The 26,546-nt window shown below is 37.9% G+C and overlaps 1 protein-coding gene across 1 annotated transcript in view; it reads left to right on the top strand.

The window, feature by feature from the left end:
• Positions 1-26,546, top strand: part of ADGRL2 (adhesion G protein-coupled receptor L2) — a 394,069-nt gene that overhangs the window by 54,407 nt on the left and 313,116 nt on the right. Inside the window, exon 2 of the mRNA XM_027802672.2 lies at positions 20,699-20,873. The gene's annotated coding sequence lies outside the window, so the exon portion shown is untranslated. The remainder of the gene's footprint in view (positions 1-20,698; positions 20,874-26,546) is intronic.

Genomic DNA, 26,546 nt, shown 5'->3' with positions numbered 1-26,546 from the left:
TCTGTAGCCTTGGAATTGTAATGAAAGTCCCTAATCCACTTCTTTTCTTGCAAATCCTAATTTACAGATGTTGGTAGGAATTGGAGGTAAATGTAGTTCTGCCTTAATCTACTTTCTGTCAGATATCCACAAGTACAAAAGTGAATGGAAGATTATTGTATTAGGGAAGAATTTTTTTATTTAAAAGGTCTTGTTATCAAACAGGTTGCTTTAAAATTTCTAGCACTTGCAAGCTTTCCCCTTCAAAGTGATGGAAAGAAATTGAAATCACCTCTAAAAGCTTGCATTTCATGTAAGTTGCTGGAGAAGGGGAACACTACTTTAGTTAAAACACAAGGAGCTGGGCTGTTGGGGAAGAGCAAGCCTCCAGCCCTAATAATGCAAGTCTCCTTTCTAGTGAAAGAGACCATACATCAGCTTTTGTTGCATCTCACAAGCCTATAAACTCTCCTTTCCTCTCTCCCCCTTCTTGTTTCAAAATGGATGTATATCAGAAAATAATCTTTCATTTCCAGAAGAAATTGTGTTAGAAACAATGACCCAGTTTCCTCATGATCAGACTTGGAGATGTGGGTATTAAAAATTATTTCAGGTATGGTTCCTCTTTTTATATGCTTCTGATTTCACCAGAGTGTTCTTCAGATAATAAGATGGATTAAGTTGTTCTCATCCACCAAAGTTTAGGAACATGTTGTTAATGCAGCTCATTTTGACTGGAAAGCCTTTATTCTGAATAATTATGCATTCTGTCCAGAACCTCACTGATGGGAAGCAAAGTGTTTCTCTCCTTCATTTGCAGTGCTTAAGTGAAGAGCCAGATGGGTTCAGCAGCTAGAGCTATAAAAGAAGCTCTCCTATGCCTTTGGTTGGATGTTCTGTACCATTGCATCCCTAGTAGTAGCTGCTTCTGTTTGAACTCAGGGTTATGAAAGATGAACTGCATTAAACAGTAAATCATTAAATATCAGCTGAGTAAAAGTACTGTGGTGTGTTGGCCTGCCTAAATCACCAGCACCTGTCTCCTCACTGCAAAGAACTACTCTTTAAAATAATGCAGTGGAAGACTGACAGAAGGACCAGTACTCAAGTCACACAAAAAAACCCCTCAGACTCATTTTTTTTTGTTTAGAGTTTCAGCCAGTGACTGATCAGCATATACGCAGCTGAGGAACTGCTAAAGCAATGTTTTGTTAGAATTCCCAATGTGTGTGCATGTGTGTGAATAGACATACATACATAATAAATATATAGAAATTGGTAATTCTGTTCTTGTTCAACTTTCTTTCTGTTGTGTGATTGTCCTGCCTTAAAATCTGTTTAAATTGTACCTGCCTGATATCTTAGCTTTCTTGTAAATGCTGCATTTGCTTGTTTTATCTTGCTTTTATGCTGGATGTGAAGACCACAAACAGGAAAACATATGCTATTTGAAAATCAGATCAAATCAGGAAGGATGCTGATGGCCTAAAAAAAATTGTTCCAAACTAGACCTTTATTTGTCTGCAAGAATTGGTTTCTATAAAATGTCAGAACAGATTAGTACTAGAAAGCTCCCTATTGTGTGTAGTCTCACAGTGCTCAAACAGATCAGCTGTGGCTTGTGAATCTTTGCAGCATTAATTTTTTGCTCAGCTTTGCTGTTTTGTGTGTTTGCAGGGTATTTCTGACTGCTTTTCCCAGTGTTTTAGTTGTCATTCCTTGATTGTTTTGCATTGTTGTATGCTCAAGAATGATATAACAAAAAAGTAATCATTACCATACAGCTTTCAGCTCAAACTTCTATAACCTCATCTATACCAAAAGCCAAGAAAAACATGAAATGCCCACTCCCGAAGTTAATGATATTGAAATAAGGCAAAGTCATGTACATATGAGAGAAAGGGATTACTCCTGCCCTTTCTTACAGAGAGAATTAATTGTCTTATGAGGTGACTTCTAGGTAGAATTTGTATGAAAACTTTCAGTGTTATACTGCCATTTGTATGAAGCGCATAGCAGGTGGTTCTTGGGTTTTTAACTCAGAATGCAACTATAACCACTAGTAATGTTCACTCATTAATATAATTCCATTGAACTGTGTGGGATAAACATATGGGATGGGAAATGCCGCATGAAACAGTAATGCTGTCCAGACTTATAGATACACAGATGCACTGCAGACTTCTCCATAGCTTAAGTTTACAAGTTACAGAAGAGGAATTCAAAATCCTTCTTATAGTTTCTCCCATATCCTTCTCTGCTTTCTTGATGTAAGATACAGGGTTCTGAAGCTAGTATAGAAGAACCGCTACACAAGCCAGTGCTACAAAGAACTATACTTTTTTTACTTCATTCTCTTCATACATTAGATAATGAAAGCACAAAACATCAAAAATAACAAATTATATGGCTACAGCTAGAGAACATATTTTTCTGGAACGTGAGATAAATACTATTTAAATAAGTGAGAGTATTTAAGGGTTGTGAACCTGTGATAAATGCAAATATTACATATTCTTTGATACGTGCTGAGACATCAGAGAAGAGTGGTGTCTTAAAGGCAGAAATTCATGGGAATCGCTGTCTGCACTCTTGGCGTGGGTGCCTAGTGAAAATAGAATCCAGAGGACTTCTAAGCAGCAAGAAAGATGATTAACCCTCTGGTATACAGCATTAGCATCTCTTTCATTTCTAACACTCAGACATACAGTTATATATGTCATTGTGTCAAGTCTGAACCATGGATGTTCCCATTGCTCTCTGTGGTCCGAAGGCTTATTAACTGATTAGTGCAGGTTAGTTGGCCACGTCTGACTGTCCTGATCTAGCAAGTATGTTGTCTGACTGTGCCGTCCAAGAATAAATGAAACAATAGGCACTGCTAAGTTAAGATACTGGAATTAGATTTTCTTGGTAGCTTGCTGTCTCTAGAGGTGCAATTTGGGAATTAAATGCTCAATAAATGAAGCTTTTGTACAGGCAAACTATGTGGGGGTTTTATGTTGAAAATAAGTAGCTGTGATCCTATCGATTATAGGCTCAGGTATTGTACACAGAGTGCTCTTTTCCCTTACTGTACTAACAGTTGAAGGGTAACAGAAAGAAATACAGTATGAAAAGTGACTGAAATGGGCCTATCTCTGTCTCTAGCAAACACAGCGATCTGGAGGTCCTTTAATTCAAGATCTGTAAGTGGTTATATAAGCTGTATTCTGTAGTAGCCAAACGTGGCTACTGTTAGTAAATAGTAAGTTGTATTTGTGAAAGTTAATTTCTGTTAAGATTATTTAAGAGATCTTAACTTGCATAACTTCATAGAGGACATAAACTACTGCTGAACTGTAAAAAGTAAGTCCCTCTTCTGACTGTACCCTCATGCTGTCATGGCATTATTCTGCTATTACTTCCAGTGTTAAACCTAGGTTTAGGCTTCAAGAATTAGATCATACTTCCTAGCTTTGGTTTCCCTTTCATCACACTGGAAGGTGTGTCTTGCTTACATAAATACTTAGTTAAATATCCCCTGGCTGTTCAGCAAGGACTGTTGACAAAGTGACGTAGCCCATATACTTACTTTCATCACTATTAGGGTATAAACTACCTTGCAAATCACATCATTCTTAACACTAAAAAAATAGGCTTCATAGTGAAGGGCATCATCAAGTGTTTGTGCAATTAAACACATCAGGTATGCTTGCAATGATAGTCTCTGAACATCCTGTATTTAGAATCAATTGTGCTGGAAACAGTATGAGAAAAATGTAGCTACCACTCCTAGGTCAGGACAAAATACCAGTACCCACCGTTCCCAAGAAGTCTTTCTCCATCCCTATGATTAAGTACATGAATTTATCCACCTCTTCTCTCTCGATCTGTTATCTCTTGTTTGTTTTTATATTGGGAACCGAAGTGACTGGGATTGAACCTTGGGAAGCGTGAAATGTAGTCCCCTATGTGGGACACATATAAGGATTATCACAGTCTCTCCATACCAAGTAATTATATTAGATGGTACTATTATAAAGCTGTTTTAAAACAAACAAAAACCCAAACACACACAAAAGCAATCTTATGTCTTCTATTCCACAAGCTGCTGCTTCTTCCAATTTGACTCTAACTATATAAAAAATGCAATAGTAGTAAGCTTTAGAAACTTAATTTAAGATAAAACGCTAAGCAGCCTTTATGACCTGAAAAGCTCAAAGATACTGTGTATCTTTTAGCTGTTTTCCTTTCTTTTTAAAGAAGTTGTGCTAATCAATTTCTTTTCAAAGTACTCTAGTTCCTAGCAGTTTCCTAAAACTGGAGGGAAATTGCTGTTCTTTGTAAGCTAAATCAATCTCTGAAGAGCCTTATAAGAATAAAATAGCTTAAGGATGAAACAGCAGTAAGAAAGGAGATCCATCTACCAATTTATCAGTCTATCTATTTTCTAGCCCTATCTATCTATAATGGTTAAAAGTTTTAAAGGACACTAAATTTAAGTATTTTATATTGCTTTTCATAAGGGCAGTTCAATTTATCTCTATTCCTTTAGAAAGATGAATATTGTCACTGTACGTTGTAAGCTTGTGTTGGCTAAAAGGAGTCAGGGGCATGACAGCATTTATAGAAGGCATGAGCTCAAATGTCAGTAAGGCATCCAAAAATGGATGAAGCATCACCCAGCCACTGCCATCTGTTGAGTGTTTCATGACAGCTGTATCTCCTGACCAGAGCTGGTGCAGATAATCATGAAAGGCACAGAGGAAGCATACAACAGTTATACGGAGAGAGGAAAGGGGGAATTCCACCTTTAGCATTGTTTTTAATTGCACCATAATTATTTTTTTAACAGACACCATGGTATGTAGCTTAGGGTCTGGCCTGATTTAAAGCAAACAATAAACCACAGTGCAGTTGAAAAGCAATTGAAAATTCCTCTGCAAGAAGGTTTTGTGCAGGCTAAGTATTTAATAGTGTTTCTCCCAGAAACTTTGCCCTAAAGATACTCCTGCCATAATAAAAAAATAAAAAACCCACCTGCCTCAACTATTGTGTGTCAACAAGACTATCAAAGCAAATATTATTGTTATTGACCTACTAACGTGAATGTTTTCAACGTTCTTTCTCTTAAAGAGAGGGAAACTTTTGGCCATCAAAACTGAGGTACTAGCACTATAAGGTGCTTAACTTAATGCCAGCTAAATCACTAAATTAACTGTAAAACAGAGTAAAATTATTCTCATTTTTCTATCATTTTCTCTAGCGTGTGGATCTACTTTCTCCCCTAAGGCATACAAAACTGCCATCTGACTTTATTGTTTCTGATACAACCTCTTGTAAGCTGGGGAACCTTCTAGATGAACTGGCAACCCAGACAAGTCATGAAATCAATGGCACAGGCAGTAGCGAAGGGTAGGTGTCATTGCGAAGCAACATCTTTGATGTGAAAGCCTTCTCTTATCCTCTTATCTAACCCTTGCCTTCCCATAGCCATGTCTCATATTGTTCTGTCACTTCAGTATGTCAGGGTCTCTGTTACTACAGCTCTAGGTTATCAGACAGATGTTGCTGTAAACTGGTATAGCATGAACAATGTGAGTTTAGTTCATCCTTTATATAATGCTAATAAAACATACCATTTGGGAAATAGAATTACTTAAAGATATGTCACTTATGAACACATCTGAAGTTAGGAGCTGAGACTTTTGTACAAGTTCAGATAACTTTATAGGCAAATTTAGATAACTTTAAATAAGCTTCCACTCCTAACTTATGTAAGATGATAGTAATTCAGCTATTGTAAGTATAAGGTTTTTAGATCTTTATGATTTAAAAGCAAATTATGAAATGACAATCATAGCATAATGAATGCAAAGAGATATGTCTGAGGTAGTCTGAGATTATTCAATAACTCAATGGTTTGCTGATATGGTTGAGTCTCAACAGATATTTTTTTTTTTTGTTTTCTAAGTGCAAAGAAGGTTATGGCTGCTGCCATGTAGCTTAACAGGGTCCTCAATATCTCTGAAGAAATGATCCCTCCCAAAGCCAGATAACAGTTGTCCATGTAATCTATCCAAAACCAAAATTGTCTTGAGGACATACAAGCCAAAGGTCACTTGCAGGACTGGTTCTTCTGTTATTAATCCCAGAAAGATGTCAGGCTGCAGTATGGCTGCAATATCCTTTAGGGCAGCCTTGTTTGTTTTTTACATCCATTCAAACACTAATAAGATGAGGAAATGCATAATTAATAATAGTATGAGCAGGGGTGCCGAAAGCCATGACTTACCATCGTGATGCATTGTGTTACATATCTGAACTGGCTCTGCTAGTTCAAATACCTTACACAATGTTAACCTTATCTGCGAGAAAACCTCTGTTACTATTTGAACAAGGAGTGGGTAGGAGTAATTTCTGAAATGTGTGTGATTCCATAGTGTTGGGTTACATTTAGAAAAAAAAAAATTAAATGTCAAATATGTATATGTATAAACCGTATGTTAAAGCAGTACAGGTTTAAAACACAAATCCTGCTGCTAGATCAGTGGGAGGCTCTGGTTTACTGCTACATTAGCTTTTACAAAATTGTTTGGCATTTACATCTTCTTATTTTACAAGTTTACTCTGAAAGAAGCTAGTGAAACAAAACATAAGTCTACCCTCCCCCTGAAAGGCACTTTTATGTTCCTCCTTTTTTAACCTGGTAAAGTGGTTGTAAAATGTACTCTTGATTCTTAAATAAAACAGCATGTAAGTAGGATAGGTATGGGAAGTGGGCCCCTTTCTCAAGGCTTTATAGACCGCACAGGACCTCAAACAGAAACACTGATGCTAAATGTAGATTTTATAATTTCTTTTTTTTTTTTTTCTTTAAGGAATTGCACAGGGTGCTTCATATTACTGAGAGATAAAAGAGAAACAAAAAGAGCAGATATTTCTAAAATTGTTAAGTCAAGAACTATTTCTTAATAATCAAGATGACAAAATGAAGTTTAGTTGTAATACAATTCAGGAAGAAATGGGTGATTTCAGAACAGCTATTCAGATTCCCGCAAAAATTAACAGGGAACTAGATTGCCACTATAAGAACAGGACAGACCATATAATTCAACATCTGGGATCCAGGAAGACCCCCAGTTGAGGGTACTATTGAAATTCAAAACAACAACAACAAAAAAATGATGTGTGTGAGGGAGAACCCTGAAATATCCGTAGTTGTGATGCCTGCCTTGTTTATGATTAAGACTCATTAAAAATGCAAAAACTACATTTCATTGTAAAAAACAGTGAACTGGAAGAGTGGAAAGAAAAGGTTCTAGGATTTGATTTTGCAATTTTTAAGTCCTAGGATTAAATGTGGAAAGGCATAGAGCTGCAGCATTTTGGGGATTGGGTTTTTTGTTTAAGACTGCAATTGTGTGCTCTTTTTTCCAAGGTAAGCGAATGTTAAGTACACTGAGATACTATTGCTCCGTGCTTCCATGCTAATAAGGCGTGCTTCCCACAGTGTGTGACAGAAAGGATGAATGCCGTGCAGTGCTAATGGTTAATTTGTAGTGGCATGTGTTCCTTGAATGTTTGTGAAGTTTCATGATTCACCATCACACAATTGAATCGCTCCTTTTTTTAAGATGTAGTGATATGTAGTGAGATGAAGCAATGCTGACAGGGTTTTTGAAATGTACATTGTCCTCCACAGCATATTCACTGTATTATAATAATAATACCACTCCTTAAATTTGTTAATTTCTCACAATTTGGGGGATAGAGTCCTCATCAAATAATTTCAGTATTGACCATGGTTTAAAACGTTAATTACTGTGGAATCTGTCACAGATAGCGTCAAACCACAGTGATGCTAATCTATGACATGGATTTGAAACTCCTTTGGGAAGCTCATATTTAGACTAACTGCTGAGTGAACATGACTGCTAGGATTACAGAGGCCATGGACAGTGAAGAAAAGCAGTAATGCTCCTTCTAACTAGAAAGTAAACAATAGGGTGATTGTCTGCTTACACTTTGGGGCTAAACAGCCCAACTGCTGAGAAGCTCTAGGTAAAAAACTGCTATCAGCAAGCAGTCTTGATGTTTTCTTCGTGGAGCTAGATGTTGTCAAGGATTCAGCTGAGCCACCCTAGTGAGTGTACAGGAAGCAAAACAGGATATTCTTGTATAGGCCCTGTTTTGTGTAATTATGCAACACTTGAACTCTTGTGTATATTCCAGAATGGGTAACACACCTCTAAAAGGAACAGGGAGCCAGCAGCAGCAACTAGCAAGTGAAATATTCTTATGAAAAGTGCTCTTGATTGAAATCAGTGTGTTTACATTTTCAGTTATCTTTGGTAAGGATTGTTCCACCTTAGCACACCCTCAAAATTAAGAAATTATTTTCATCCAGTTTCATTTCCTGTGTTTGTTTCTTTTAACAAGCAATCTAAATCATTTCAGCTGTCTCTTAAAAAGGAACAATAAGGGAAATGATCAGGGAAATGTCACTTCATCAAACATCCCCAGATATTTCTCAGGAATATGCTGAATTTGATGAAACACAGGCAAATTCCCTAAGAGGCAGCTGAGGATCTTTCTTCATTTTAGCAGAGGCTGCTCTTGCGCCCGGTGACTCCCAGATTTGTACTGGGGAGCCTGGTTACCCAGAAAATCCTAGCATGTGCACTAGGTTTTTTGGGCTCATTAGGTTCCTACGTGTAATACCAGGAGCCAGAACACACAGGAAGCTCTGACTGGGTGTACATGTGTGCGCACGTGTGCATCTACATAAGTATACTATCTGCATAAGTAGTATGCTGTTTTCATTTAAATGACCTGTTTCAATTAGAGAGCCTTTTGTTCTGTTTCTGTAAATAAAAAACACATGTTAACTTTTGAATAATCTCTGGGTTTAATAGCTTGAATCCTGCCATGTCCTGTTTGTACCACAGATAGTAATGAAACTACTCTTATCAGTAAGAATCAGGGTTGAATACTGGAAACTAAGTTTTGCTTTCAGCAGTATGTTGTTGTTGGGGTTTTTTTCTGTATCTGGCAATAAGGTTGTCCAAAGAAAAATCTTTGGCTAAGGCAAAGCAATGGACAACCTTTTGTGGTCTGTGGATTGCAGCACAAGCACAGATTTTACTGTCCATTATAAAAACATTCAAAAAGAAATCTGTCCCACCCAGAAACAGAAGAGAACAAAAGCAGACCCTTTCTTTAAATAATAGTGGTAATGTAATCAAAACAAGGAAAGTCTAATCTGTATACACAAACCCGAATTCTACTGTGAGGGGAAGCTGAAGCAGTGAATATCAACGAGGTTGCAAGAGTATAAATGAAGGCAGAATATGGCAAATTATTTGTGATTTTTTTTTCTGTTCTTGGTCTTTAGTCTATCTGATGCCTGATAGCCTGCCTTGATCTGTGCTCAGTATAGTCTCAGTCTGTAGTGTTGGAAATCAGAGGGAAACTCACCTTTAGTTCTCATATCCTGCTTTTGCTAGCAGTTTGTATAGGGGGCTATAACCTACCCCTTTGCATCATTTGTATTAATTTATGAGGTGTATGGCACTGCATTTAATATTTGCATTTAATGAAATGGGTAATAGTAGAATGAGCACAACAGGCACAAAACACAAATGTCTGTCTTCTCCATAGTTCCAGGAATGTATTAAGGGTGAGGTTTCATAGAACTATTAAGCAGCCTCACCTACTTCTTCTTGATGCTTTTCTTGAAAACAAAAAATAGCTGCAGAAGAAAAAAAAAGTATTTTTTTAAATTTAGGGAGTGGAATATCTTTTACTGGGGTGTCAGACAAGTGCAGGTTTCAGCACAAGGGAAGAAGTAAGACCACATGGCTGGGAACAAAGCACGGGAGTGAGGCTGCTTCCCCAGTCAACAGTGGCAAGCTGTCAAACTGGCTCAACTGTTGTGTGAAATCTCAACCTAAAAGGATTTAGGCAAGAAATCTCTTTTTTTTTTTTTTTTTTTTTTTTTTTGTGTGTGTGTGTGTTGGGTTTTTACTATGCTTGAAACTTAGAAAGTAACAGTTGTGTTACACTGAGAAAAGAGAACAATGTATAAAATACTGTATAAAATCCCCCAGTGAAAGTATGCATAAGCAGTCTTATTGTGGTAATAGATAAAGTAAGGATAAAGTTTGGGGGTTTAATCACATTTTTCCCCCTCTTTATAAAACACTTTTTGTACAATGTTTTCTCTTCCATATTTGTCCTTTCGGTACTCTTCTTTCATATTTTAATTGGTTTTCCTCCTTTATTTTTATCTATGATTGAGATTCAGGCAGTTCCTTCATATTTGCTTATTCCCTGTGCTTTTTCTGTAGTCATCAAGTCTCAATATCTTTCTACAAACTTTGTAGTAGTTCAGAATTTTATATTTATTTATTTATGTTCTTACCCCTAGTTACTTACCCTGTTACTTCATTACCCTTTCACTGAATCTTGTTTTCTTGTTGATTTAATATTTTCTAAAGAAAAGTAAGCTCAAAAATGGAGGTATGACCAAAAAAGACCAAAAAAAACCCCCACAAACAAACAAACAAAAACCTCACAACCAAAAAAAACCCCCACAACTCATAAATGCAAGTTTTTTCTGCCAGAGTTTTAAAGTACTGTCATGATTCTTAGGTACCTGGCACAACATTTTTTAGTGTTTTAGATGCCATCTTCTAGGCAGCGCATTACTTTGAGGAGTTTTGGGCTTCAAATGTGGATGAGAATAGTTGGGGGGGTGGGGGTGGGATGTATAACGGTTTCTGCCAAATTTACTGCAGGGGCATAATAGGAAGCCTTCTGAATAAAATTTTGATTTGTTTTCAATCAGATACAGCAGTCTGAGTTATAGTGTAGGTTACAGTGAAGTCTGTGTGCTAATAACTTTTTTAAAGCGTAAAAAAACCTTACCATCCCCCATCCCATACCCAAGGTCTCTGGAAGAATTACCCTGGTTTGTATTCAACTCTTGAAGTCATTGTCACTTCTTGGGGTGCCTATTCACTATCACAAATGTCACTCGTATGTCAGCAACCTTCCCTGAGCGTTACCACTGCAGGTTCCCACCAGTAGGTGTGGTGGACAAAGTACTTTCAAAAGGTTAATCAGCAGCATTCATTAATAACTAGGTAACAGTATCCCGCCTGCGGGCTACTGGTTGTTGGCAAATCACTCGCATGGTGCAAAGCTTGTAGTTTTTGTTCAACTGGTTGAGTGCCTTGTTGCCAGGCATCCTGCTGGAGGAGGAGTTTGGCAGGACCACTGCGGCGTTGTGCAATGGCATTCATTGAACAGCTTTGCTGCTGGTACCTCAGGGACTTCCTCAGGCTTTGCGTCTCCACGCTGAGCTCACTCGCAGGAATTTGCTATTTTAAGCAGGAGCAGAATAGCCTTCCTAAGGATCCTGATTAGCTCTTGGAGTGCTTCCACTTGTGCTGGTGTCCAGCCCTGTTAGACTGAAACACTAGAAAATTTGCTTGATTGTTGATAGTCTTTTGATACTTTCCTATGGTTCCCTTTCATGTGATTAGGAACACGGATAAACCCTCTTACAACTCACTAAGACACATAGCAGAGACCAGCTTACAAAGGCACAAAAACATCTACAGTATGCACTTCTGCAGCAGCACAGCAAGTCTCCCTCTTAACAGTGTTACTGTCACGTACCTATGGGTGAATGAAGCAACACAAAGATGCAGTAAATAAATGATGGCTTTGCGTCAGGTTAATCACTGGGTAGGCCAAATAAGGTGCTCAGCCTGGGTTAATGGCTGAGATCGTGTCCTATTACATTGCTGACTAATGTACTTTTCAGACAGAAGTTTGTACTGTAGACTTGGCCTCAGGTTTTACTGTTTTAATATCTCTGTCAAAAAGGTGCTAGTTCTTGATATATCTTTGTATATTCATTGCATTTTCTAGGGTTGACAAAACATTAATTTTATAGCTGGATTCTATATTAAAATGAAAAAACAAAACAAAATAATAACAAACTTCCTGTCTTTGTTTGGAAGATAACAAACTGCCTTAACAACAACAAAGAACAGAACCCTTTTTTAAGGCCACATAATTACAAAAATAATATTTGAATTAGCTCTTAGGTTTTTTAGCCTTAGTGTATCAGACTGATCTTTGTCAAACAAGCTTATGGCTTACTCAGAGTGATTTTTTAGCAGCTCCAGTGGGGCTAGTTATGGAGTGAATTATTACTCAGCGTGAGTAAGGAGATCAGAATTAAGCCCAGATACGGTCAGAAGGAAAGAGGGTTTTGTCTGATTTGTCTATGATAGATCTGCCCTGCTGCTAACTCCCTGGTCTTTCATTTAGTTTCTTTTTAGAGACTTTTGTTAAGACTTCCAAGGAGTCCTGAGAGGACAATTGAGCTTTTATGGGTTTTTTGCAGAAGCAGGGAGAAACAATCAAGTTGCTGGCTTTCTGGTAGTGTTGATTTATTTTCTGTTCATCCTGCAAATATTTTTTTATGAAATCTATTTTTTAAAAAAAGAACACTAAACTAAAAACAAACAAACAAAACCAACAAACCCAAACAACCAAATAATATAAGTTGGGCTTTGAGGGAGCAAGAGGGGGAGCTTCAAGGTTAATTGCAGATAAGGATTTCCCAAGTATACAACAACATTATGATCAGCCCTTACAGCAGGGAGGGTTATAGCTTCTGTTTTCTAAAAGAACAGATTTCCATCTACACTTGTCCCTGTTCAGAAAGGCTTGGTAACTAAAGAAATGGGATGGTTTCTCACAAGATGCTAAAAACATGAAACAAACTGGTTTAGACTCTGAAGTTAGTGGGCCACTTGCTGGGCTCAGTGGTGCAAAATGACTCACCTTACTACCTGAAGGCTTCCCCTCAGGCAGACTCAGGGTCCCGCTTTCCCTTTGCACAGGGAAAGGAGCCTGGCCAGACCCCTGCCCCGCTGGCTGTGCCCATGGGGGAGCCCCTGGGACCCGCATACAGCAGGCTGGGGCCTTCCTAACTCAAACGTGCTCAAAGGAACCCCAGTTCTGGTGATGGGGATAGCTTCATTTTGCCAGGAACTGCCTCTCATTCTCCTGCCCTTTCTAGCATTTGTATTAAGCAGCAACAGCAGACCAGGGGATCTGTGTGTGCACTGCAAGATGGCCAAAAGAATTTATGGCCTTTGGAGCTGATGGGACTAAGTTTGCTCAGGATCATGCCCTTAGTTAGCGTCCTGCAGCAAAAAGGCCTAGAGTTTAGAAAGGAAACTCTCTCAGGGATTTATAGTATTGATGACTGTAACCAAACCTGGCAGCCCTTGGATCTTACAGCCCTCTCTGGGCCTAATCAAAGGCCATTGACGTAAACTAAAACATTTGACTTCAGAGAGCTGTGGATCAAACTCTGCGTCTACACTGACTGAATTTGCCCTCCCCTCAGACACAACCTCACTTTAAATTCTTTTCTTCTGACAGGCCTGTAGCCTCATTCCTCTCTCTTAAGCTGGGAGGGCATTTCATGGTTCTCTAAGATGCCCAGAAGTGACTTTTTTTCTTCTCACGGTGCAGTTTCACATTATACCTAATTCAGCATAACTGCTGGCTGACACCAAAAGTCCCATCCCTGTTTTCCTGATGTCAGGTTTAGGGATCATACGATCTTGGCAGGATGACTTGACAAAATTAACCCACTCCAACATGCCCCACCTCCCACCCCCAAAAGAAGCCACTGTCCTTTCAGCAGTTTTCCACATTTGCCATGGATTAGTGTAATGTGACTCCGTGCCATGAGTCTCAAAAACTTGGCCAGGGGCATTACATAAAAGCAACGTTAATTTGGATTAAGGCAGAGAACGGAGACAAAGAAAACATTAAGAAGAATTCAAATTAAAATAATACGAAAAGTATTATTTTCTATCATACAAGGCCTGGTCCAGAAGTATCAATTAGATACTGACCCAAAGATAATGGTTAAGGTGGAATTTATGAAAACTATCCTTAATATATGTTGTTTTACTTACTATGATTCTCCTCTTTCTTTTTTATTTTTTTTCTCAACCCAGATAGCTGTCAGTCAACCTTTAGCATCTTGTTGAAAGGAGCTTGTTCTTGATTTTCAGCCAAGTGTTCCTGGACCACTGCAGATATAATGTCATAGCAAACAGGGGAACCTTTCTCCATTCTTTCCTCCTTTTTCCAACAGACCTTGGCATTTGCTTTCAAGCCCAGTTGTTCAGTTTTTGTTAGCAAACTCTTTTACTACATTCTTTTGCCCAGACATTGATACATAAATAACTTCATAGTTACATGATTAGCTTAATTTTTTCTTCATTTCAGAAATAAACTCATTTTCATATCTTTCTTCTAATTTAGGCGGTGTAAATGTCATCTACTCATATATTATCCCCATTTCAAAGTACACCCTTAAACCTCACTTAGAGGCTTGAACTTTTACTTTCAGTATGCATGTTTTGAAAATAAAAACTCATAAAAGGACTACAATATCTATTATTAACTTCCAAGTTTCAGTACTTTCAACATGTCTTCCTACCCCTATTGGGAGTCTAAGCAAATGTTCTCAGTTTCCCTTGACACAGTAATGAGGAATTCTCCCTATGTGTCCTCTCTTCTCCATGATTTGAAAATTAAAGCTCTGTCTTTAGCTATAAGATGTGTAGCATATCTTTCTGAAAGATAAGTTCATATCAGATTCAAGCTACCCAGCTGTTTCAGGGCTCTGCTTCTATGTCAGGTGTTTGGATTTCAAGAGGTTGGAAGCAGACTTACATATCAAAATTCATAGTAATTGTATCTTTTAGTGATACTCATAGCAGAGGTATTATTCTTTATTTTTCAGTCTGAGGGGGGTTTTTTTGGTTTTATTGGGGAATGTGTTAAAATTCTTATTTCAAAATCACTCAAAAATAGATTACTTACAACACAAAAAATAGAGGAACAGTTAATTTTTAAAGTTGGAAATGAAACAATTACTCCTATAGAGCTCATGAGCATCCTTACTGAAATATGTTTATGTTCTGCTTTCTCTCAATGAAATATCTTACATTTACTAGATAGTTTTCTAGTGGTTGCATGTTCTGCTGTGATGTAAATTAAGTATGAGATGTTGTAAGCTAAGCTGTGTAGGTATTGTCACTCTGAGCAAAGGAGCTGCTAGTGCCTTCATGAAAAGATTCGTAGGTGATGAGAGATAACTCTCTCAAAGTCACCAAGAACCAAGCAGGTTTTTTATTTAGCATATCTTTTTCACTTTGTACCTTCTGTGTCAGCTGTGACCGACACAAGTCCTCCCACTTTCATCAAGGCAGCTAAAGGATTAGATTGTATGCTGTGCAACATAGCTTCTTATTCAAGTAAATGAAAAATATATTGGAATGTCTTCTGGTTAATTGGTTGGAAGAAGCTGAGGTCCTTGCACTCAGATCCTTTGGAAAATTGCAGCTACATGATTTTTGTGCACTCATGGCTCTGAAATTGTCAAGTTGGCATTGAAATATATAACATGAGGAGTGAGAGAATGTACCAGTTCTCATGACAACAGGACTTCCCATCACTCTTTCTTAATAGTTATTCCTGTCTTACTTTATGAAGTAAATATACCATAAATAAGGATTTTCTAGCCATATACTATTTAAAAATTATATGGGGGGACTTAGGAGATCAGAGAATCTCTTGCTGGTGTATAAGGGTGGGGGAAATGTAAAAATATTTTCTTGATTGTCTTAATATTTCTGCTTCTGGAATTTTCTGTATCCATATAATAATCCCAGTCTACTCCTCCAGCTGGGACCTCTGCAAAGAAGTACAGGGGGGCACCAAGGCTGGATGGGACAGCATGAGAAATGCATGCTTTGCACAAGGTCTTCTGTGTATTCTTTCTCTTCTGTCTCTCTGTCCTTACAGAAGGAAGTACAGTGATGTCTTTATACAGAAGTGAAAATTCCCCAAAGACTGAATTTTGTCTGTAGCATCAAAGAAGAAATTTGTGTTGGGCTGGCTTCAGATATAAACACAATAGGCCCACCTGCACGATTTGGCTCCAGACTGGGATTAAGGCCTTTAACTCTGTTGACCATGTGTTGTCTCAAGCTCTCCTAAGTCCCTAGCCTTTCTGTCTCCCCTTTCTTCTGTTGATGTCTTTTCTCAGAAGCTGGGGGGGATGTAAATGAGTGAATACATGCTGTTGCAGAGGAGAAACAAGAAAGTGGGGCTAGAGAGAAGGCCTGTGCTTTTCAGAAGGGGAGAGAAGTGGAGGAAATAACTGTATGTTTTGAGGGGCTTGAGATAGACATCTTCTACTGGTAAAGTGAAAAACTTAGGTGAGAGACCTCTTCATATATAGCCCCCAAAGCCCCTTGCGTTTTCCTAGGACACCTTTAACCAATTTGACCCAATCACAACATATGCACATAGTGATCTTTCTAGGATCACAGCATCTCAAAAATTCCATTGGTCCTACCATGCCAACACCACCCACATGAATTTTTGGCTACATCACTGTGGAAAAACTTGAACTGTGGACTTCTCTGTCGCATGCAAGTAGGCCAAAACATGCCATCTCATAAAAATCCAACTATAGAGACTGTTAACATTCTGTGGGTTATGGCTCTGGCCTGGGAAACTTATGACCTAGGTTCAGCCTTATGTTCTGCCAAATGCAGTGTGAAAACTCTGGTCAGAATGGAGCACACCCAGCAGACTACCCTGAGCCTCAAATAAAACACTTTAATACTCTTGCTTTTGCAAATCTTTGTAAGGCTTTTTATGAGCTCAAAGCTAGGGCAACAAGTTTCAAAACCACAATGTTGCTGCAAAAAGGATTTTCTATCTTCCTATCAGTTCCAATTATGTGGTTTCTCAAAACGTATTTTCCTTCTCAGAAGCCATGTTAGTGTCTAAACACATGGAAACTAAGGTTCTCAAACAGCCATTTCTATCTGAAAAATTCAGATAGAATATCTGATATTCATTTCAGAATATCAGATTCATTTGCAGCAATTCCCACTTGATTCTAAATATCTCCTGCTGAATAAATAAGGAAAGGAGGTATCTTGCATGCCGAAAGCTTTTCTGTATCTCCTTATTTACAGGGATATGGAATCAGTGTAACGTTTGCCTTTAAGAAATTAAAGAATTGCTATTAACAAATAAAAACTTAAGCTAGAAGATTTACATGTTGCCTTGATTTTTCTCATTTTTGTAAGAAGGGATTCTTAGGACTCATTCTGTGAGTGTAAATTTCACTGTTAAGTGCAGCTGAGAGCACATTATGAGGTTTCCCAGGGTATTTTGCTCTCCTTACCTGATTCCACTGGGTCTTTTGAATCCACGCATTGCATTCATAGCTTCTAAAAATCCTTTCTTTAAAAGTTTGTTTGGGCATTTCTTTTTCTTTTAATATACTAAAGTTTTGTAGTGCTTTTTTTGTTTTGTTTTATTTTTTAATTACTGTTGTCAGTGTGTACAATCAGTGAACAAAAAGCCCTATCAATTTCTCCTCTTTATTTGCAATTTGATTCTGAGATGGTTGTTCCCAAAGCTGCTCTGAACTTTGTCCCTTAAGACAAACAAAATTTTCTCTTCAGCTATGGAAAAGAGTACTGCTCTCTTATCCAAAATGAAACATTCCCAGAAGAAATACTGCCTTGTATTGAGAACACTGCATTTTATCATCTTGAGAGACAGGCATCCAGGCTCTCTTACAACTTCTATTCTAAGATGAGCTTTAGGACTTAGTCACAGGGCTGGGTTTCCTATTGTCCTAAACTCAACATACTCCTCCACATGAGTCCAATATAGGTGTAAAATGCTACTATATCAGAATGGTTGAAACATATTGGTCTGAATATAAGGTGCAGTTATAAAAGACTGGGGTGGAGGGGCGAGGGGGTGGAAGCCTACTTGCTATAAATCAGGACTGAACATGTGACCTACAACCATCTTCTATTCCGTACTTCCTCCACCACCACCCCAGCAGCACTGAGTTTTAGGTGGGAGGAGGTAGGAAAATAAAACTGAGTCTTGCACTCAGGACACCAGGTCTAATGCTGCTTTGCTGGGGATCAACATGCCAGGCAAGTGATCAGCAAAGCAGGTAGGCTTCTGCGCTTCCTGTGGGGCAGACTTGGTATGGGCAGGGTGACAAATAGATATTTTTTTAATTTAATTTATTTAATTAATTTTTAAAAATATTTAAAAATAAATAAATATTTAAAATAATGCTTACCTTCAGTAATAGAAATTCTTTCTCCATCTGCTTTTCAAATTGAAGGAGATTTCCCCTGATTTCCAACTAACGCAAAGGGTGCAGGCAGTACAGGGGAAGGTGTAACTTTTAAGGGGAAAGGTTGTACCCATCTTCTGGAAGAAGGAGCACAATAAAATCATTGTGTTCTATTCCTTAAAGTCCTGTTCACGTGTGTGGTGTATCTACAGTAGAACAACGTAGGCATAATTTTAGCAAATTCTAAAGCTGTTACGTTTAAGCTGCAGACATATACATCTCAATCACTGTAACTTTCAGTGAAATGGACTAAGCTTTCCTCTGTTGTATGAACACATAAAAAACATTGTGCCTTTCCTTTGTTATTAAATCTTGCCTAAAACTGTAAAATAATACACTGAAGTAAGTTACATGTATTATTGAATTGTTAAAAAAAAAGAAATAAAAATCAGCGTAAAAGAAACTGTCCTCTATGAACTTCTAAGTTTAATGCTGATATGACTCTCATGTGATACATGCAAGGTAAAGATATATTAAAAAAATCAGCTCCTCTTCTGTGCTGCTTTAAAAACATAATTTTAAAATAACTACAGCCTTTAATCCATGAGGAAATTTCTTTCTATATTGATACTGGTTTATGCATTTATACTTTTAATTAAACTATTACATACTGAAGTATTAAAGAAAATTGTTGAACCCAACCCTTTCTTTTCTTCCCCACACTTTGAAAATAAATGATTTCTAAATAAGTGACCATTGCCAGCCTGAGCCAGAGGGCAGCATTCACCACCTTATGGTACACTGCAATTCCTGATGAATCTCAGCTACTTTTAAACTCCTCTCTTTCTGTACAATACCAATAAATGTATTACAAAAATAATTGCCTCATACAGTGTATTGTAGAATTTTTAAAGTGAATAAATGACATTGCCATTAGCGTTCAGTTATAAATACATTTGAATTTAAAACTGAACATATGCTACTTCTCTCCTTGAAAGTAGTAGCTTTTGCTTTCAAAAACCATGCCACAGACTCAAGCATGCCATAATAATAATACTTAGTGTCAAGGATGTAAAAGCTCTTTAAAGAAGACAGTATCAATATCTTAATTTGATCCATTAGATAGATATTAAAGAAGTTTCCTGCTTGAAGACTGCACAGTGATCAAAACTGATACAAGAATACAGGTCATGTATCTTAGCGGTGAGGTTGATTTAGTTTCTCATTTACTACTCTGGGTATCAATTCCAAGCTTTTATTCATATGTTTGGGTTTTGCAGCAAAGCTGTTATTCTCTTTTTTTCTCTCCTTCGATAATATTAAAGATCTTCTGTCTCAGCTTAGAATCGAATTCTTGTAACCAATTTAGGCTGGAGAATTCCTTAAGTGCTCCACTATTAATAACTCCAGTTTCACGCTCCCCTCCCCCGTAACCCTTACGTAATTATTTCTTCCAATAAAATATTTTTTCATCAGATCAGAAATGTATGAAAGAATAGAGCACACTTCTTGGCTCCCAGACACATGCAAATCACTTATTATTTAAGACAGAACTACAGATAAGATAAACATGTTTAAAAAAAATAATAAAAGTGAGTAATGAAACACTTGTCTGCTTCATTTGGCAAAGAATAAGTCTGGCACTGTTATCAAATACTAGAAGCAAGTAGAGGAGAATGTAAGAGAGGGAGATGCATGGAAGGATTATGTAGGAACGGGAATACTGTGTTCTCACTTAACCCTGTGGAACAATTAGCTTAACCACAAAGCCAAATCCTGAAGTAACTTCACGGAATCCAGTGAAAATTTGCTTGATTGCATTGGCTGGGAATCTAAGGTTCTCTGTGTTGATTTCAAAAGAACATCTCCAGATTTGAATGAGGATAGCTGAAAGTAGGGCTTGACCAGGATTTCACAGATGGTAATGAGAGTAGTTTCACTGTGTTTTGTTTCATGACAAGTGATGAGGGAGTTTTGAACCTGCACAGGCTAAGATCATTAGGAAGGCAGCCTTCCACTGAATAACCTTAATTTTCATGATCAATACAGGCAGGTGGCAACAATGCTCTCTTCAGATAACTAGCTGTTGAAGATTAAGATTTGATTGTTTTAGTTTGGGTTTTGTGGGTTTTTTCTATTTGTTGTTGTGTTGGTTTGGGGTTTTTTTTATTAATCTTCTCCTAGTGCTACGTGGGATTTAGCAGTCTCTTACCTGCTCTCAGCCACAAAACTGAGCTCCTGAAATCATTCAGCCACCTTTTTCTTCCTCCCTCCCTCCCTCTCTCTCTGTCTGCAACGCTATTCTCGCACTCCTCAAGGTTCACTAACCAAGAAAGAAAAGCCTCCCACATTCTTCCTTTTGCTAAATAAATACAGATTCATTTCTGGCCAAGGTTGTGAATTGAATTTACCATGTTTTGCCTTTTTTTTAATGGTTGTAATGTTTGTATTTTAAATCCACTAATATTTTGTGCTTTTTCGGTTTTGTGCTTCCTGCAGGTGACAGCACTCCAGGGTTATCACTTCAGATGAAGCTGGGCACAATGAGACCTAATCTTGGGTAAGAGACCCATAAGGGACTGGAGGGCATACTGCAGCAGACTTAATTTGGCTTCTTCATCACTGTTTCCTTTTATGATTTCCTACAAGCATTTCTCATCAAGTTGAGATGAAGGTAGGTCCCTCTAAATTTCACATGTGCATTTTTCATCTAAATGAATTAACTCTTATCTTTGGCAATTTTTACCACTGTTATTCAATGCAATGCTGCCTGTCAACCCTCTGAGCCTGCAAACTACCTCAGGACCCGGGCTCAGATCCCAACATTGCAGCATGACATGATGCCACTTAAGCACTTAATTATACATAAGCAGACAACGATCCACATTGTACCCTTTACAAAAGAGCCACAAGGAAAAATAAAGTCCCACTGCCTTGCCAGCCAAAGGGATGTTTGCCAGCACCAGGTGGTTGGAAGCATGAGGCAAGTGAGGGGGTGACTTCTGGCAATGCTTGTGCAGCCACAGTGACAATTGGGGGGGGGGGGGGGGGGGGGGGAAATGCTTCTTTTGAGAGAAAGGCCAGTAGCATTTGGTGTTTGGTGTCAAGGGGCTGAAAAGGGTGACACATGAGGCTGAAAAGCCTTGCAGGGGCTCCTAATGAACCATTTTCTGTGCTCCCCCTCCTACTTGGATGATTGTACTTAGCTGGCTACTGTGCTCTTGTGTCCAGGTTTTGCCAAGTGGTTATCTTCCTGCTTGCATCTGTTTATTCTGTATTCATCTCTCTGTCTGGAAGGGTGCAACCGAATATCAATGTAGCTATTGGGGTTTTTCTGTCTGATTGAGCTAATCTCTCCTGGAGTTCTACCAGTGGTCTAATTTAGTTACCTGATTTCAAATACAGTTCTAGTAGGAAATGCAGAGGAACATGAACATGAAATTCATCTATATACATAAACATATACTTGTTTTACATCTTCTGTGATATTTATACACAGGTCCTCTTTTCTAGTAATAATGGACAATCTCTAGTTCATTGGGCAGGGACAACTGGGCAGCAAGTGAGTTTAGTGTTAAGTGTAGACCTTGCAGACTTTCTGAAGTGTAATAGCTTCATGTAAGCTACAGTAGTACTCACTTTCTTTTGAATACTAATAACGTCATGCTGTAAGCTCATTTTTTGTGCTCTCCTAATAGAAGAAAACCTGTCTTTATATACTTTTATTTGGAGAATCAAAGTATCTTATAGAAATTAATTTTGTGCTAGTTAGATAAATGGTGTAGCTGAAAATGAATTGTTAGAATGTTTGGAGTGGTTGAAAATCTATATTCTGCATAGCCACTGCCTAGTTTAGAAGGTTGAGGTATTGTGATTTGCACTTCTATGTCTGTGGTTCAAATTTATAGGAGAATAACAGCAACACATTTGATGGAATATCTGTAGTGAGACTCTGAAGCCATGCTGCAAGGTGTTTAAGGCAGTAGTAGACAAGTGTCACTTTAAAAAAGGAAGATAAATAATCAGTGAGGTTACTCCTTTCCAATATATTGTTGAGCTTTTGTCACATAACCAACATCTTTAACTATGGAACAAAATATTATTTGAAACAAGTATTTATTTTCAGGAAAATGTGTTTGTATTGCATGAAAGCTAGATATGCAAATGGAGTATGTGCTTATAAATTCTTGTGGTCGTTGAATAAATTTTACCTAATTCTTTTCTTTTTTAAAAAAAAGTATAACAAAGAGAGAGATTTTAAGCAGATGGCTGGGATCCAAAGGATAGGTAATGCAGGCTTCAACAGCATTTATAATAGTTCACTTCTCTAAGTGAAATATGTTCTCTATTTAGAAAAAGAATGAGAATATGAAAGATGTAGTGTCAGTGATTCTTCAGATTTTCATTCTATTGATCAGAGTGTAAGAAAAAGTCTTTCCATACACCTAGCTCTTTTTTTCAAATTCCCAGTCTCAGTACTTTGTGTGCTCCATGGAGAGGCTGTATACAATTATGCCTTGCTAGTAAAACAAGATAAAATAATATAATCCCATTGCATTGTCACTGAGATAAAGCGTATGATAACTTATTGTTTTAGTTGATCAGCAGGGTGGCCTAGTACAATGAATTCCCTTCTCCTCGCTTTGGCTTATCTTCTGATTTTTGAGAGACACAACAAAGAAAAATAATAATAGCAGTAGTCTTTTTGCTTTCACCTCATGTGAATATTACAATAGTGGAGTCTAATGACAGAAAGGACAATGATTATATATAATACTACCTGAACATCAATGGCATCCCATGCTGCAGCATGACTGTATTGAAATGTTGGACTTATGTAATAATAATTGTACAGGATAATAAAACCACATTTAATATGCATTCACCTCTAGCTTGGTTATAATTGGTACTGTACCTAAAGGTCTCCCTTCCTAAATCAGGCCTTCTCTAAGTACTAAACACAAATACTGTAAGTTTCTTCCCTAACAACTCAGTTTCAATATTTTTGTTTTTCTGAATGTGCCATTCTGGACAATACCTGTCAGTTACTGCAAACATTTCCACAAAAGGAACAAAGGTTCTGGATCTCATCTAGAAAAAATTATCTATCCAAGGAGAGCAGTCAAATCCGCAAAATATTATTTTCTCAGAAATAAATAATAGGCAGCTTCTGCACTTCATATATTTGATTTGTTAAGAGCGGTTTTCTCCTCTCTTGATTTGAGCAATCAGAAAGCAAACAGAGCATCTCCTGCATCTTATCTTGCTCTGCATGAAAACACTTCTCTGCTACCAGCCAGGGGTTTAGCTCAGGTCATAGTGGTTAATTTTTGAAGAAACCCCTTGTTAAAATATTCTCAGCACATAACTGATAATAGGGTATTAAGAGAGATGATGCAGTCTGTTCTCCATACACTCTTTTTCCCTGAGGTGTTGTGAAAGAAATGTGAATTTCACAGGTGCAAAACGTATTCACCCACCTCTGCCTTGCACCCCAGAGGCAGAGTACTGCACAAATCACTGTGCAAAACCCCTCAGAGCCATGCTCAGGAGGCTGAGTGCCTGTGCTGCAGTCTCAGACAAGGGCTTTGCATCTTTCTTAGCAATTCAAATTAAACACTCTAAATTTTGTGGTGAATATCACAAGATGGGATCATTCAGAGAACTTGCATCGCACATCATAGTGATGGCCTTTAAAGCGTTCACAGTACCAGCTTCTTCCCCTCCTCCCATCCTTCAGTAAAGCAGCGTAGCGGGACTGCCACTAGGAAGGGCTTTAACGATCAGCCTCACTGCAGTTCTTTAGGAGGGGATCTTGTGCCCTTCTGAGGTCACTGAGAAGCAGCAAAAGCTATATTCCTGAGCCTATAATAGATGCAAATTGTGCAGATGAAGGAGAGGAAGCTCTAACAGCCGTTGAATGCAATCTGTGAACACTACTGTTTCATTTATAGTGATGCTACCCAGGCATTTGCACTTAAAAGGAACAATAAAGAGTTGTCAGAACAATCGCAACTGCGGCAAAGACGTTTTGAGCCATGTGAAATGTTGCCTGCAAAAGATCTGCTTTTTCCTTTATTTTTTGTTATTACTGAAGGCTGTACTAGTTCTCCTTGTTTTATGACACCAAATGGTTCATTTGCCTTCAAAGACTCAAGATGCAAAGAGGGAGTGAAACAAATTAAGTCAAAACTGCAATGACTGGTAAAAACTGCACAAAATATGTCACAGCTTTTCTTTATTTCTTTATTTAGTTTTGAAGTAGCTTTGCTATGCAATGAGGTAGTTGATTCACTAACTTGCCAGCCAACCTCTAGCAAACAGCGGTAGAGTTGCTGTAAAGTTTCCATGTTATTCTTGCTTACAGGACAAAGGGCCAGTCCTCAAATGATGCAGCCTTTGTAGGTATGCATCTACCATGTTGAGGATCTGACCTGCTGTTGCTTTTTAGTCTCGATCTGGAGAGGGGGTTTGGCACAGGTGAGAAACTGCACACTAAAAATTTTTAATAAAAACATCTAGTGGCTGTCAACCAACAGTTACTGATTAACAAAGAATAACTGGTTTGCATTTAGTGTCCTGTTAAAAGCACAATAAGCTGTGATTGTGAACATGATTATCTGTGAACGTTGCTACTTACCAACTGCAAATGTGAAAGCTATGAGGGCCTAGGAAAAACAAGGAAACATGTTGTTGTACCACAATAGATGCATTCAAAGTCCCTAATACTACTGAATAAGAGTAAATAGCTGTTGAAGGGGAATGTGGATACTAAAAAGAAGTATGTTCAGTTTATACAAAAAAACCCAAAAAATGTTAAAAAAAAAGTTGAAGTAAAGCTGTGTGAATGTTAGGGTAAGATTGGCTTTGTAACTACAGCAGAATAAAATGTATTATAGGACCTGTTGTCATTCTGGATCTTCTAGACTTCCTCTGGGATACTGTTACCTGATTTTTATTAATATAATTCATTTGAATTACATTAGTGTTCAGAGGCCCTGGTTGAGACTCAGTCATAGTCATCTAGTTGTACTCCAAAGATCTCACAGTTTAAATATACAACATAGACAATGAGCAGGTAAATGCCCCACAGCTGAAGAGAATTCAAATTGCTTAAGACCTTGTCATGTAATAATGTTGGTTGGTTTGGTTTTTTACATCCCTCAGTAAAATGAGTGATCTGCAAAATGAGAACATGCTGTTCTCATCTTTCAAAAAAGTTATAGCATAACTAATGATAGTAAAATGCTCTAAGAGCCTTCTAATTGATATATTAGAAGTTCAAAGTGACGATGTTTTTCATACAATATGGATTTGAACTGTGTGAGTCTTTTGAATCAGTAGCTTTTAGTGAAGTTTGTATTTCCAAGGGAAAAGGGGGGGGGGGGGGGGGGGGGCGGGGGCGGGGGGCAGCGGGCAGCAACAGTGTTTAATAGTTTTGTCTGTATGTGTGTCTGTACATTTGAGTGAACAAGAGATCAACAGGGCAAAACGTACTATAAATGCTGTAAAGTCTCATACAATTTTGTCAAGCTGTAAACCCAAATGAACTTGCAAAGTCATGCACTAGTTCAATTTTGGAAGGGAAAACCTGGCTTTTAAGCCAACTAAATCAATCCCTAGTTCAAATTAAATTTGGAGTATCCTGTGAAGCTCCAATACACAGCTCCAATAACAATCAGCACTTAAGGTACAGGCAAATAATGTTTCATTTAAAAGAAACTGAATGAGGATTACTGACAGAGAAAGTTTTTGATGCTGTTTTGTCATTAAAGACAAATTATAGCATTATTGTCTTAATCCCATATGTCTCAATCATCTCTCACTCCTCCTGTCTCTCTTTAATGTACAAAAAGCCCTGTGCATGGATGGTCTTGTGTCTTCATCTCATTAAAACCTTGCCATGCAAATGTATTGTAAGTGTTGCCTGAAGACTTCTGTCTCATGCAAAATTTAGCTTAAACTGTACTGGCATCAAATAATTTGTTATGCACAAACCTTCTGTTTGGTTTGCTGACATTCCTCCTTAGCTGGCTCTCATGGTGATTCATTATCTTGTGATATAGATTTCCAAGTATCATCTTTGTATTGATTTTTATATCTTTAATAACCACTCCACAGAAGATGGCTCCACTTGGTGTCATTGATCGCATCAAAAATTCAAGGCTTACAGAAATACTAGAGGGCTAATTGGTAGCAGAACATTTCAGACTTAATCTTAATGCAGTCTTAATCTTCTGCACTAACCTTACTTGAAGATTTCCTTATTGAGGCTAAAGGGAAACTAGTGAATAACTGGAAATTACCTGGTAAGAGCAGGTAAGACCATGAGGACTGTAAATGTGGA

The sequence above is a fragment of the Falco cherrug genome, chromosome 12 (genome assembly GCF_023634085.1).
Source record: "Falco cherrug isolate bFalChe1 chromosome 12, bFalChe1.pri, whole genome shotgun sequence".
Lineage (NCBI taxonomy): Eukaryota > Metazoa > Chordata > Aves > Falconiformes > Falconidae > Falco > Falco cherrug.
The sequence above is the reverse complement of the archived record's forward strand: the minus strand, read 5'-3'. Positions and strand labels throughout refer to the sequence as shown.